This window comes from Oncorhynchus nerka, linkage group LG25 (assembly GCF_034236695.1).
Source record: "Oncorhynchus nerka isolate Pitt River linkage group LG25, Oner_Uvic_2.0, whole genome shotgun sequence".
Lineage (NCBI taxonomy): Eukaryota > Metazoa > Chordata > Actinopteri > Salmoniformes > Salmonidae > Oncorhynchus > Oncorhynchus nerka.
The window spans coordinates 23914998-23929530 of record NC_088420.1 but is presented as its reverse complement, the minus strand read 5'-3'; the positions used below and the strand labels follow the sequence as shown (position 1 = coordinate 23929530).

Here is a 14533-nt window from a genome sequence, read left to right as displayed (position 1 = left end):
CAGTTCTCTGCTGCCAATGACTGGAACGAACTACAAAAATCTCTGAAACTGGAAACACTTATCTCCCTCACTAGCTTTAAGCACCAACTGTCAGAGCAGCTCACAGATTACTGCACCTGTACATAGCCCACCTATAAACTACCATTCCAGTGTTTTACTTGCTATATTGTATTTACTTTGCCACCATGGCCTTTTTTGCCTTTACCTCCCTTCTCACCTCATTTGCTCACATTGTATATAGACTTGTTTATACTGTATTATTGACTGTATGTTTGTTTTACTCCATGTGTAACTCTGTGTCGTTGTATCTGTCGAACTGCTTTGCTTGATCTTGGCCAGGTCGCAATTGTAAATGAGAACTTGTTCTCAACTTGCCTACCTGGTTAAATAAAGGTGAAATAAAATGTGAAAATAGAGGACACAATGATAACAGTTGGTGCAGACAGGATAAGTCCTATGGTTCTCATAAAAAGTCACGACTCAAATATATAGGACACCAGTAGACACAAGCACATCATTCTTGAATAACCTATATGGCCTACCTACCTGGTTAACAGGTGGTGATTTCCCTATGGAATACCAGAGCCAACCCCAAATGTCTGATGAGCTTCACAGCTTCATGTTGAAAGAGTGGAGCCTCTCATTTGTGAATCTACACAATGAGGAACCATGCTTGAATTGAGCTGCCTGTTGACCCCTTGGGCAATGAGTTGCCATGTTGAAGATGATGGCCTGCACTAAGTACACAACTCAGTCGTCAATGACTCAAGAGTATGTTTAAAAATAAAACAACCTTCCTCTGCCATCCAGGATCTGAAATTATAGGTCAACTGAAAACAATTTCTTGGTAGAATTCTGTCTTGTTGCCTTCACCTGTCAAACCAGTCCAGAGGAGTCAAGGAGAAAAAGATGCTATTGTGACGGACTCGAAGTGGGGTGCTCTCTTCTTCCTAAAACTAAGGCTCATTGGTCAGCGTTCACATTTATATTGATCATCCACGCACCTGATCACCGAAGTTCTAATCTTTTCTGGGTTACTAGGCTTAGGCTGAATCCAGCACAAACACAGCGTTCCTCAAGTGGTAGAGCTGTTCTGTTTCTGACATGAGGAAACGGTAGACTTGGTACACACAGTTGAGTCAATATGAAGTCCAACAGGGTAAACATGAAGAGTACAGACATGAGATTCCTCCCCCACCTCTCAGAATAGCCTGGGGCCTGAGGGTTGGTGAGATCTGGTGACCAACACAGCTAATGTCCTATAGTAGGCCTATTCTCTCAATACAAAGAAAATAAACATATGGATAGACAAGGCATAGCCTAGAAATGTGCACAATACCACCACAGGACAGATCCCAATAGAGACAACCTGATGTGTTGCCCTCTGAAAAATGTTTAGGAATCATTAAACAGGGCCACATTATGTGACATATCATAGGGACATTGTCATTTGCTCCCTCCCTGGAGCTCTAGTCGTAACATGCACATCAAATTTGCTAATGAAGTCTCTTCTAAAGATAATATGAGCATGTGCATCTATAGGTTGGTTCTACCTCATACTACACACCCTGACTTGAATACCTGCACTGGCCCTGCTGCTAGTAGGCTATAGCCTAGTAGTAGTACATGAATCGGAAGCCCCCGTAAGGCCCCAGAAACCCATCCTCCATGACTACATCCCTACAGTGTCAGGAAGCTGGTCTCAAGGAAACCAAAGCTTGTGACTGGTTGACTCAGACCATGCGTGGCTGGCCCTCCTGCATTTCCTGTTAACCACTCGATGACGCTGTACACTTCCCTGGCCAGTGATCACAGCAGAGAGAGGACACCAGCCCTCTATCTCCCATCTGTTTATCTGAACGGCAGCCAATCCATAGTTGTCTCCCATTCCCTTATAACCTCATCGCTCAAGATGACCATGCTACGACCTGTTCAACAATCAATCGGTTCCATTTCCCACTGCTGTCCTTGAAGGTGCCCTGCTGCTTTGCTATTATAATAATATATCAGCCAGACATATGGATGGATGGAAACCATATTCATCCCTCCATATAGTGCAGTAGGCTTCTAAATTAGCCCTAAATTGAGGAGCATTACAAGTGACCGACGCAGAGCTGAAAATTGTATTATTACAGAGGCGCCCCTTTATCAGTGAATCTCCAGTCATTAATCAGCTAAGGAGGGTCTGACATCTCTGTGGGAAATCACAGGTACAGCTTGCTCTCTGAAATGGAGCACCAAACAAATAAAAAAAAATCTATCCCATGCATTCTGTAAGCTTTCAACAATGGATGAACATACTAGGCCTATAGTAATAACCACTACATACTAGAGGGCGACCGATTAATCAGAATGGCCGATTTCAAGTTTTCATAACAATCGGAAATCTGTATTTTAGTGCGCCAATTTTGCCGATTTTTATTTTATTTATTTTTACACCTTTATATCATCTTTATTTAACTATGCAAGTCAGTTAAGAACACACTTATTTTCAATGACGGCCCAGGAACGAGGCAGAACGACAGATTTTTACCTTGTCAGCTAGGGGGATCCATTCTGGCAACCTTACAGTTAACTAGTCCAACGCTCTAACCACCTGCCTCACGAGGAGCCTGCCTGTTACGAGAATGCAGTAAGCCATGGTAAGTTGCTAGCTAGCATTAAACTTATCTTATAAAAAACAATCAATCAACGACGGTCATTGCTCCAATGTGTACTTAACCATAAACATCAATGCCTTTCTTAAAATCAATACACAAATATATATTTTTAAATCTGCATATTTAGCTAAAAGAAATCCAGGTTAGCAGGCAATATTAACCAGGTGAAATTGTGTCACTTCTCTTGTGTTCATTGCACGCAGAGTCAGGGTATATGCAACAGTTTGGGCCGCCTGGCTCATTGCGAACTAATTTGCCAGAATTTTACGTAATTATGACAGAACATTGAAGGTTGTGCAATGTAACAGGAATATTTTAGACTCGTGGATGCCACCCGTTAGATAAAATACGGAACGGAATAAACTTTTTGTTTTCGAGGTGATAGTTTCCGGATTTGACCTAAGGCTTGTATTTCTGTGTGTTTATTATAGTTAAGTCTATGATTTGATATTTGATAGAGCAGTCTGACTGAGGGGTGTTAGGCAGCAGCAGGCTCGTAATAGTCAAAGGTATATGGTTTAGAGAGAAATAGTCGATGCGTTATAACTCCTGTAATAACTTGCGGCTGAACTTGAAAGGGGTTCCTTCGTTATTTTACCATTCATGTCTTCAATAGAGAATGTCTTGATCTACTTCAAATAAGGTCTGTGTTTCGTGCAGGCTTAAACCGCCTCGGTGTTTTGATACCCGTGTAAATCTCACTAGGATAAGGTAACGTTTGTCAAAATATTAAGGTGTCATGGGAATTATGACTCGCACTTTGGTAGTCAATTCTTACCATGTCCATTATTAAAATAGGATTTCCTGCATATAGAAATTACGGTTTTTGTTTTCAACATTCATCACAGGTAACTTACTCTATTTTTATTCAAACAGTTGAGAGTATTTGTCTCCTAAGCAGACTCTTCAGTATCATTGTCACTTCAGAGTTGTGTGTGTGTGTTTAACAGATGGCAGAGAAAAGCAGAGCACCAGTGTGGGACTATTACATGGAATTGGCACCAGGGAAAGCAAGGTGTCTTATTTGTGATAAAGATGTAAGCATGGGGTCAGCAACGGCTAAATCAAAACATGCCTCCAACCTGTGGAATCCCCTTAAAGAACACCCATCCAAAAGCCCATATGTATTATAGTAAGTTAAAATAAAAGTGTTCATTCAGTATTGTTGCAATTGTCATTATTACAAAAATGTGTATATATATATATATATATATATATATATATATATATATATATATATTTTTTTTTTTTTTTAAATCAGCCGATTAATCGGTATCGTCTTTTTTGTCTCCAATAATCGGTATCGGTGTTGAAAAATCATAATGGGTCGACCTCTACTACATAATAACCTCTCATACGAGGTAAAATGACCTAACAAGGTTGAGTGTCCATAGCGCATCAATCTTATGAGAAAAAGTAAGCTCATCTGGTGACAATACAATGAGATAAAGTCCCTTTTTAATGTTACTACAAAACAATTTACAGTCACACTGCAACAGGAACTGTTACTTTGTGGTCACTTGAATTACGACAGACACACTGGCTTATAATGAAAGTAATCACCCGTATGAGGCATCTGTTGAGCATGAAAAAACCAGCAGCCTTGCAGTTTTTGGGGTAAACTGGTGCGCCTGGCACTTACTACTATACCCCGTTCAAAGGCACTAAAATATTTTGTTTCCCCATTCACCCTCTGAATGGCACACATACACAATCCATGTTTTAGCTGCCTCAAAATCATTCACAATCCCTCCATCAGTGCTCAGACTGTCCGCAATAGGCTGAGAGAGGCTGGACTGAGGGCTTGTAGGCCTGTTGTAAGGCAGGTCCTCGCCAGTCTTCAACAGCGGGCACAAACCCACCGTAGCTGAACCAGACAGGACTGGCAAAAAGTGCTCTTCACGGACGAGTCGCGATTTTGTCTCACCAGGGGTGATGTTCGGATTTGCATTTATCGTCGAAGGAATGAGCATTACATTGGGGCCTGCATTCTGGAGCGGGATCGATTTGGAGGTGGAGGGTCCGTCATGTCACAGCATCCTCGGACTGAGCATGTTGTCATTGCAGGCAATCTCAATGCTGTGTCCCTCATGTGGTACCCTTCCTGCAGGCTCCTCCTGACATGACCCTCCAGCATGACAATGCCACCAGCCATAGTGCTCGTTCTGTGCGTAATTTCCTGCAAGACAGAAACGTCAGTGTTCTGCCATGGCCAGCGAAGAGCCCGGATCTCAATCCCATTGAGCACGCCTGTTGGATCAGAGGCTGCGGGCTAGGGCCATTCCCCCCCAGAAATGTCCGAGAACTTGCAGGTGCCTTGGTGGAAGAGTGGGGGAACATCTCACAGCAAGAACTGGCAAATCTGGTGTAGTCCACGAGGAGATGCACTGCAGTGCTTAATGCAGCTGGTTGCCACACTAGATACTGGCTGTTAATTTTGATTTTGACCCCCCCCCCTTGTTCAGGGACACATTATTCCATTTTTGTTAGTCACATATCTGTGGAACTTGTTCAGTTCGTCTCAGTTGTTGAATATTATGTTCATACAAATATTTACACATGTTAAGTTTGCTGACAAACGCAGTTGACAGTGAGAGGACTTTTCTTTTTTTGCTGAGTTTAGTATGGAGCTGTGGCTCTGAGTATTGTTTCTTCATCCTATGCAATGTATTCCCACTCGAATTTGGTGGAATTTTCTCCCCCTGTTCAGAGAAATTACTTGTTAGCTTGCCAATATTCCATGAATATGGATTTGTTAGGTTTATGTCCTACATCCTGATATTACCAGGTTATGACCACTAGATGATGCTGTTCCGGCTATCAGGTGATTTTTTTTTCTCTTTCTCAAAAGTGCACTGCAAATGCGAGCAGTTTCACATAACAAATGAAAATATCCTTCAGAAATGTAAGAGGGAAAATCTAAAGACGCAACAACAAGCATGGGTTGGAAATATGACTAGGTTGTGTCTTTGGCTGCCGGACAATGAAAGACAGTTGAGAACATGAGAGAAATACGGGTTTCAATGGCATATGAAGAAGTGTTTCTAAAATAATCTCCTTAACATTCCTATGGTTGGAACATGGCAAGACCTTCCACATCCAGATTTTACACAATTACATTTATGGTTTACTAGTTTCAAAATGTTGACTGCCTCCGCTCAGATTGCAAGGTGGGTGACGTTGCAGCGCGCAAAAGGCACTGGCCTTAAGTCTCCTATTGGAATGGACATGCCTCAAATATGTGGACAGAACCAAGCCTTTAGATATTAATAATGATCCTACATTACAATTGTCCAGATCCCAGAAATGTTCCATGGGCACAAAAATCTTATTTTGCTCAAATTGTAAACAAATTTGTTTACATCCCTGTTAGTGAGCATTTCTCCTTTTCCAAGATAATCCATCCCCCTGACAGGTGTGGCATATCAAGGAGCTGATTAAACAGCATGATCATTACACAGGTTCACCTTGTGCTGGGAACAACAAAAGGCCCCTAAAATGTGCAGTTTTTTCACACAACACAATGCCACAGATGTCTCAAGTTGAGGTAGCATGCAATCGGCATGTTGACTGCAGGAATGTCCACCAGAGCTATTGCCAGAGAATTGAATGTTAATTTCTCTACCATAAGCCACCAATGTCATTTTAGATAATTTGCCAATACGTCCAACCGGCCTCGCAACCGCAGACCACGTGTAACCACACCAGCCCAGGACCTTCACATCCACCTTCTTCACCTGCGGGATCATCTGAAACCAGCCACCCGGACATCTGGTGAAACTGGGGATTATTTCTGTCCATAATAAAGCCCTTTTGTGTGGAGAAACTCATTCTGATTGGCTGGGCCTGGCTCCCAAGTGGCACCTGCCCAGTCATGTGAAATGCATAGATTAGGGCCTAATTCGTTTATTTCAATTGACTGATTTACTTATATGAACGGTAACTCAATAAAATCATTGAAATTATTGCATGTTGAGTTTATATTTTTGTTCAGTATATGTAATAAAACGTCTCATTAAAGTTTGGCTACATTTTCAGGTGCCTCCCTTATGTCAGCATCGGTTTGGACTTCATGGGCTGTAGCCAATATGCATAGCCAATATGTATATTTGGGTTAATGGCCTTGGTGCCCTAGCAGATGTTGGTGCCGTGGCAGATGGGCACCTCTTGAAGACTAAATGTCCTTGCCCCTAAAATCACGAAATTCCAGGCCTGCTATATACATGTTGAGGTGGGGGGTATGTGTGTGGCTTTTGACCATTTCTTTGGATTCATCATGTTTTACTAATTGTTAGAAAACAGTTTGATCCAAATGGGATGTTTACGACTATAATATTATTTATATGAATCCTATAAAATAAACTACCCAATTTGGCTCTGATCAATTTCTCAGAGATCAAATTATATTTCAACACAATAATGTTGCAGGTATGCTAATCGTATCGGGGTTTTTTTTACTACAGAAACGATGTCAGAACATTCTGAGATGGTGGGTGTCATGGCTTGCTGAAATGACATGGAACTACCCAAATGAGTACTTTAATCATGACACAGAACCATAATAACTGCTTGCTTGTCATACTGAATGTGGCGCGCACATCGTCCACCATAAAAAAAAAGTACATATTCATACACACACTTTTAATGAATGAGAGAACATTCAACTACACATCAAAATAAAAACGTGTTCACGCAATTCTGCGAGAATGCCGGCTTCTGATAACAAATATACAATTATTGAATATCCTTTGTTGTACTGTGATACAGTGAAGAAAAAAAAGAAGAAAAAAGTGAATTACAACAACAACCTGTCTCCCACCACAGTCCAACCAAATCGATGTTCCAACTCGCTAACATAGCTAACTAAAGCCAGGTCGTGAGATAGCGTCGCAAGTTAGCATAGCTGACACTTGATTCATATTACGGGGAACACAATTAAAAACGTCCTGATCGTGTTTGGGTTACATTTATTCTTAAAATGTATAATATTTCGTGTATATAAACCAGTAAGTGGTGGGATTCACCAAATTCCCACTCATGACAAGCTAACGTAAGCAGGCTGGCTAGCTAACGAACTCGCTCGGACACTCGCATGTACAGACAGACAGCCACTCCGGGATTCAGTCACAAAAATAATAAAGGAATCCCATTTCCGAGAGTCGAAACCAATGTTGTTTTTGGACTAGTTTAATGCATGTTGTAAAGAAAATACTTGTATCCGACTTTTAGAACATTAACCGGTACAAGTTTACATGCATTCTTTGACTTTTGAAACGGTTTGTTCTGACTTTGCAGTGGCTAGCTAATTACAGCTAGCGAGAGACACACAAACCATTACCTAGGCTAGCACTCACAGCAGTTAGCCAGTTAGGTAAGGATATATAATTACGTTAACGACTGGAAATAAGTTCAACTTCGTCTGCTTAATTAAATTCAAAATCAATATTACTTTAACCCATCAATTGAAATGATATCTTAACTTACGGAGAAGAGGTGTCGCTGTAACGCTTTTCACTTGTTTTGACAGACTATTTACTCCTGTAATTCGATGAAGAAAGAAAAAAAAAAAAAAAAAAACGATCCCGGGGATCCCCTCTTCAGCCCTGCCCGCTGCCACTCCGGTTGCCAAATAATGAGCTTCTCTCTCATACATACAGCGTCACATCACTAAGTATGCGCATGTGGTCACACAAGGTGGCAACCGAGTCCGATTACATTAGTGCCACTGAGTATATCATGTGTGTAAAAATAAATTTCAAAAGTCCAGTTTTCAGTAGCCTGTCTCATCATTGCAATGCTTTGCCCCACAACCACCACAGGAATACTTTCCATCATTCTACCTACCTCACACCAGTGCTGTAATCAATTGTCAATTAATCAATTATCAATGTCTAACATGAATTAATGTCATAAAAAATGTAAATTACTGTCTCTCCATGAAACTAACAGAGCATTTATTGATTTTTTACAAAAAATGTCCAAATCTAGTGCTATAGCTAGTCAATGGAAACGGTTAATGATGTATAAATATTTCTCATATTGTCATGATGGCACTTGACAATTCAGTGCTTTGAATCCTCCCTAAAACAACCATGGGCAGCTCTTTCATTCACAGTCCATACAACAGTAAACAACAACAACAAACAAACACAATATTGGTACCAACGTGTAACATACCAGATGTATGAATGTACTATGTGATGTCTCCACTGTCTTTCAATGAGTCTGGACCAATCTCAATAATTCTCCTGATCATGTCTTTGGGGGCATGAGGATCTTTGAACAGTATCTCAGTGCAGACATGTCAGTTATTGCGAGAGAGGGACAGGGAGAGAACAAGAGAGAGAGAGAGACTACGGAATCAGAGACAAGTAACAGAAGTGGGAACTGGGGGCTGAATAAAAGGATCAAATTCTGAGGTAAATTCCACCAATTAAACCCTTGAATATCACTATTATTGACCCTTATCAATATCACAATCATACTGCAGTGATATCAATACTATCCCCCTGACTAAGTAATGCTGTGAACCTAATTCCAATCTGAAGTGAACCAGACCTAATACTGATCACCTGGGCTGATAGAAGTGTCTTCGAACTAACTAACCTTGGTGCCCTCATTAATTTAATCAGTTATGAATTCAAACATGCAAGCATATACATTGGCCAAAAGTGTGTCTTATGCCTGAACTCTCAGGTTTGATCCAAAAAAGCTAAGGGCACACAAAATCAGTGCCCTTGTCTGGCCACTGCATTCTCGAAACCAAATTTGTAGTGTGATCTCAGAAGTAGTTCATAAGAATTCCGGTGGCATACGGTTGGCATCCTCTTCTAAAGGAGTTGGTGACATTCCCTTCCTTGGATGGATCAGTGTGGGACAACAACCTCAACAAACAGGAGCAATTAAACCGTACCTATGCACTCTGCACAATCCATTTTAATTGGGGCCAAATGTCAAGCGGTGTGTGAAGTGTCAGAAACCTGTTCTTTAGAGAAAATTGAGAAATAGTCCTTTATAGCTTCAAACCAGTACACAAAAAGAAGATGAGTCATATCAATGTCGGCACAATGTGTGACACTGGCTTAAAGCAACAAGGCACTATCAACTTAATCCCCACTGAAGTAAAGGAGCAAAACAAGGAAATACCCCTCCCTGTCACGATCAACAGGACTCACTATTTGGCAGGAAGCATCTCCTTTCAGAACTGTTTATGCTGACACTGATCACCAAACAAGCATCACTGCCCAAAAACATTTATGAACATACCTAAAAATCGAACAACATATTACTTTCTAAAATTACGTACAAATTGAGAGGCTGATTCGTATAAATTGATTGCATTTTTTGGGGTGAACAGAAATTGTTGTAAACTTGTTGAGTGTGCAAGTCATATCAAAGGAAAGACAGCCATGACATCTGCATGGCTGACTGGTAACAAAGACTGTCATGTGACCATTACTGGCTGACCATTAGGTCGGTATTTATCCCTGCAGTAATTCACCATCAGGAGTGATTCAGCATTCCCCTGAATAAGGAACATTAAACGAGATCGACAATCAGACGCAGCAGTCAAAGGGAAAGAGTAGTTTTACAAGGTATCCTCCTCTGTCCTGTGCCTGAATGATACTCTCCCCCAAATAACTCAACTCTGAATCTCATGTTGGACCCACAAGATACATGATGTCTTGTCTTTATGGGCCCATGTATTGTACTGTGTAGTTAGTTGGGGACAATTTATTTTATGAAAGTGATGTAATGATAACTATAAAGGAAATTATTCCTAAGTAACTGCACAGTACAATAGGAATATAGATGACTACTGTGTGAATAAGGAGTTAAGTCAATGTATCTCTATAATATAAATGTATGTAGGCTATATAAAAGTACTGCATATTTATCACAACCCACTGAGCACAGACGTCAATTCAACATCTACTCCACGTTGGTTCAACGTAATTTCATTGAAATGGCGAGGAAACAACATTGATTCAACCAGTGTGTGCCCAATGGGAACATGGTAGTGGGAAAAGTCATGATGAACTCAATATAGAACTCACTTCTAATAAACACTAAGTACACTTACTGACAAACATTCCATAACACTTTGGTTGCAAATACCATGTTTATTCAGACTGCTATCCAAAAATAATTGAAAAACTGTGTAATCATTTAAAAACACATGCATTGAATAGAATATGGCAAGCACTCAAACTTTGTGTCCATATATTTGTTGTTTCCAACTGTGGTAATGAAAAAAATGTTTGAGATGTGTATTCAAAAAGGCAGATGGGATTTTATGACAGGGCCAAATGCTACTGAAATTCACTGTCTCAAATCAGGTTTATCAAAACACAGCTCAAATGGGGGCCCTGCTGGTCCATGAAATAACTGCACTTGGTGGACAAGAAATTCAAATCTTATATTACTATTGAATTCAAAAGTTGTGCTACAAAATGATGACTAGTTGTGAAAATCCTCAGGAATTGGCTAGCAGCAGCAATTGTATTATTCATAGTGGATTCATATTAGTAAACTCAATGCATAAGGAAAATACCATCCATACAAAGTAAACCACAACAGTCCTTAAATTAAAATAAATTATTGCGGGTGGTCATATCTGTTTGGATGCTTCTCTCTTTGTTGTTATATTTGTGTTCCAGCAGCCACCGAGTAGACTTCAGCAAGGACAACTTGTGCTTCCTCCTGGCATTCTTTCCTCCTGTTCCTCAGTGGGGCCAAACAGTTCGGCTTCCTTTGGCCCAGTGTCTTTGGTACAAGTAGTGTGAGTGGTCATATATCTTTGGCTGCCTCTTTCTTTGTTATTCTCTTTGTGGTCCAGCAGCTGCAGAGTACCCTGGAACAAAGATGCCTCTGCCCTAGACCCGGCCTGCGTTTCCTCCTCTTCCTTAGTGGGGCAATAATACTTTTTAGCACAGTCTCCCAGCATCCTCCCATAGTATCCTTGTAAACCAATGTCACTGTTATTTATTTGGCTCAGCACTCTGTCAGCTGTCTGTAGCACGTTCTCCAGGTTCTGGTAGTCCTCTGAGAGGGCTGCAGCCACCCTGCAGTGCTCCTGCTGCTGCTCCTGAAGCTCTGATCGGAGGGGCTGCTACTGTGAGAGGACAGAATTGTGTTCGAAGATCCAAAATTGGTGGTCAGAGTAAAGGCTCTTGCACATGGACTTCAAGGCTTTGTTATTTGTCTGCAAGGCCCTGTACTAACTGGTCAGAGTCTGAAGTTTGTTCTGGAGGCCCTGGTAGTCTGCCTCAACGTCCTGGAACTTAGATTTGAGGCTGTGATGCTGAACTAGGAGGGTTTGATGTTTAGAGACCATTGTTTTCTGCTCGGAGATCAGCTCCTAGTATTCAGCGAGGAGGCTGTGATGATCCCAGAGGAGTTCCTGATGCTCACCCTCTAACACTTGGTGCTGCCACATAAGTGCTTGGTGCTGTGACTTCAGAGCCTCATATGCTGAGCTCTCTGTCTGGAGTCTCTCACTCAGCTGGACACTGTAGACTTTTGCTGTGTCCAAAGCTGACTTCAGGTCTTTGACCATGGCCTCACCTTCCACAACCAGGCAGTGGCAGCGACTGCGTTCGGTCTGCAGGCTGGATGTTAGGTCACTCTGTTCTTGCTTTCTCTTTTCCAGGGCTGGACTCTTCTCATGGAATTTCTCAGCCTTGACCATCTCCGAGGCCACAGCCTCCTCCAGGTCACTGCTGACTGCTCTGGTCTCATAAAGCTCCTCCAGAACACTCTAATGCTTGGTCGCCTCGAGGTCAGCCTGGAGCTTCTGTCTTCTGATCTTTTCCTTTGATAGTTCAGAGGTCATTTTGATGGTGCTTAGACTAATTTTTGCATTTACCTGACGGAAGGCCTTTACTAGAGCCCTCAGGTCCTGCCCTTGGGAGCTCAGATCTCACTTTTCAGACATCCCCCTCTCTCTCTCTCTAAGCTGGTCACTTTGAGCTTTATCTGCAGATGTAGCAGACTTCAACTCTTATAGGTCTTTCACCATAGCTGTTTGCTCCTGCCCTGCTCCTCTGCCAGCTGAGGCCAGTTGGTCAGAGATTATCCTTGGTTTTGCTCTGTTCCTGATTGGCTCATCAGCTCCAGCTCCTCAGCCTCAAGCTTCTTGATCTTGCGCTGCTCCGTTTTAAAGTCTGATGCAATTTTGTTGTCCCTCAGCCGGAGCTGTGTGTTTGTGCAATGCTCCTCTTCCAGTGAAGCCTGTAGAACAGCTTTAGCTGCCCTTTCCTTCTTCAGAACCTCCCTCTGTGCAGCCAACTCTGAATCCTCCCCATGGGATGGACGTGTTGCAAGGGATAAAGATGACTTGTTCCCTACCTCAGCAGACTTTTTCTTGCTGGTAAAGGCAGATAATGTGGAAGAGGCAGCCTGTTCCTGGACCTCCTGAACAATAGATGAGGCACACTTCTCCTGCCTCTCCTCAATAATAGTGGTAGACTCCTTTCTCTGCCTTTCATTCTGGGGAAGCAGCATCACACAGAGGTATCTAATTTTAGTATGTGACCACTCTTAGAGCATATTTGACTCACATTAAGAATAACGGTATCATGATTCTTACCAGTGTCCTCAGGATGGAGGGGACTAGGGTCCTTGACTTCCTCAATGGAACTGTTCTCCACACCGTGGCTGGTTGAACCAAAGATGGCAGAGCATTTGTAGAATTTCTCCTGGACGTCCTGGACTTCCTCAACAATAGAGACAGACTTCTATTGCTCTATCTCAAGGATAGAGACAGAATTCTCCTGCACATCCTCAAAGATAGAGACAGACCTCCTGCACATCCTTAACAACAGACAGACTTCTCCTGCATATCCTCAACACAGGAAGTTGGTGGCACCTTAATTGGGGAGAAAAGGCTCATGGTAATGATTGGAGTGAATCAGTGGAATGGTATCAAATATATCAAACACATGGTTTCCAGGTGTTTGATGCTATTCCATTTGCTCTGTTCCGTTCTCCCCTCAGCAGCCTCCACTGATCCTCAATGATAAAGACAGACTTCGCTGTCTGCTTCTCATCAGATTCCTAATGCAGCAACATCACATGAAACAGAGGCATCTAGTATTAATATGGGGCCTATGTTGTAGCATATTTACTCACACTGAGAATGATTCTTACCAGTGAATACTTAACATATAATTCATATTGAAAATTTGTAACATATTATACAAATTGATGATGGACATACACAAATAAAAAAACACCATTCCAAACATAACATATTATACTAATTTGAGTGTCCCGGATTTGTGTTTACTATGCCTGCGTTTACACAGGCAGCCCACTTCTGATCTTTTTCTCACAAACTGTTTTTTGACCAGTCAGATCAGCTCTGAAAAAGTGTCGATGTGAAAAGCTCTGATGTGATTGGTCAATAACTAATAATAATTAGTGGAAAAAATATTAGAATTGGGCTGCCTGTGTAAACGCAGCCTTTGTTGAAGTGGTTGCAAAAATGTTTGTTCTATATATGATTACAAAAATAATTTGAGAATACATGGAATGGTGCAAAGTGAAAACCTATTATTGAATGAAGCATCTGCCAGGCACATGCCCTTTTCTGATGATTCTTTTCATTGCTCCCGTTTGCCCAGTTTCACTTTAGTCTTGATGCACACACAGCACGGCATTATGCAGGGAGTTGGGGCTCAATCATTTAGAATTAAATTAACTCAGTGAATTGCATTCTCATCTATAGATCATGTGGACATAAATATCTTTCATAAATAGTTATCATGGTATGAAATCATTATATGCTACTTGTATGCATGTTGTATTTTCAGTACATTTGTCAGAAATGTCATGATAAATTAAAGATAGCTAAGATCACCCCACTGACA

The 14533-nt window shown here is 41.5% G+C and overlaps 1 protein-coding gene across 8 annotated transcripts in view; it reads right to left on the bottom strand.

Annotated features, from left to right (window-relative positions):
- LOC115109252 (transcriptional repressor p66-alpha-like) overlaps positions 1-8250 on the bottom strand; it is a 42833-nt gene extending 34583 nt beyond the window's left edge. For 7 of the 8 annotated variants that reach the window (XM_029633963.2, XM_029633966.2, XM_029633967.2 and 4 more), the window contains exon 1: positions 8145-8249. The gene's annotated coding sequence lies outside the window, so the exon portion shown is untranslated. Of the gene's footprint in view, positions 1-8144 lie in introns of all 8 variants that reach the window. The other variant, XM_029633970.2, reaches the window with a different exon arrangement.
- Between the last annotated feature and the right edge of the window lie 6283 nt (positions 8251-14533).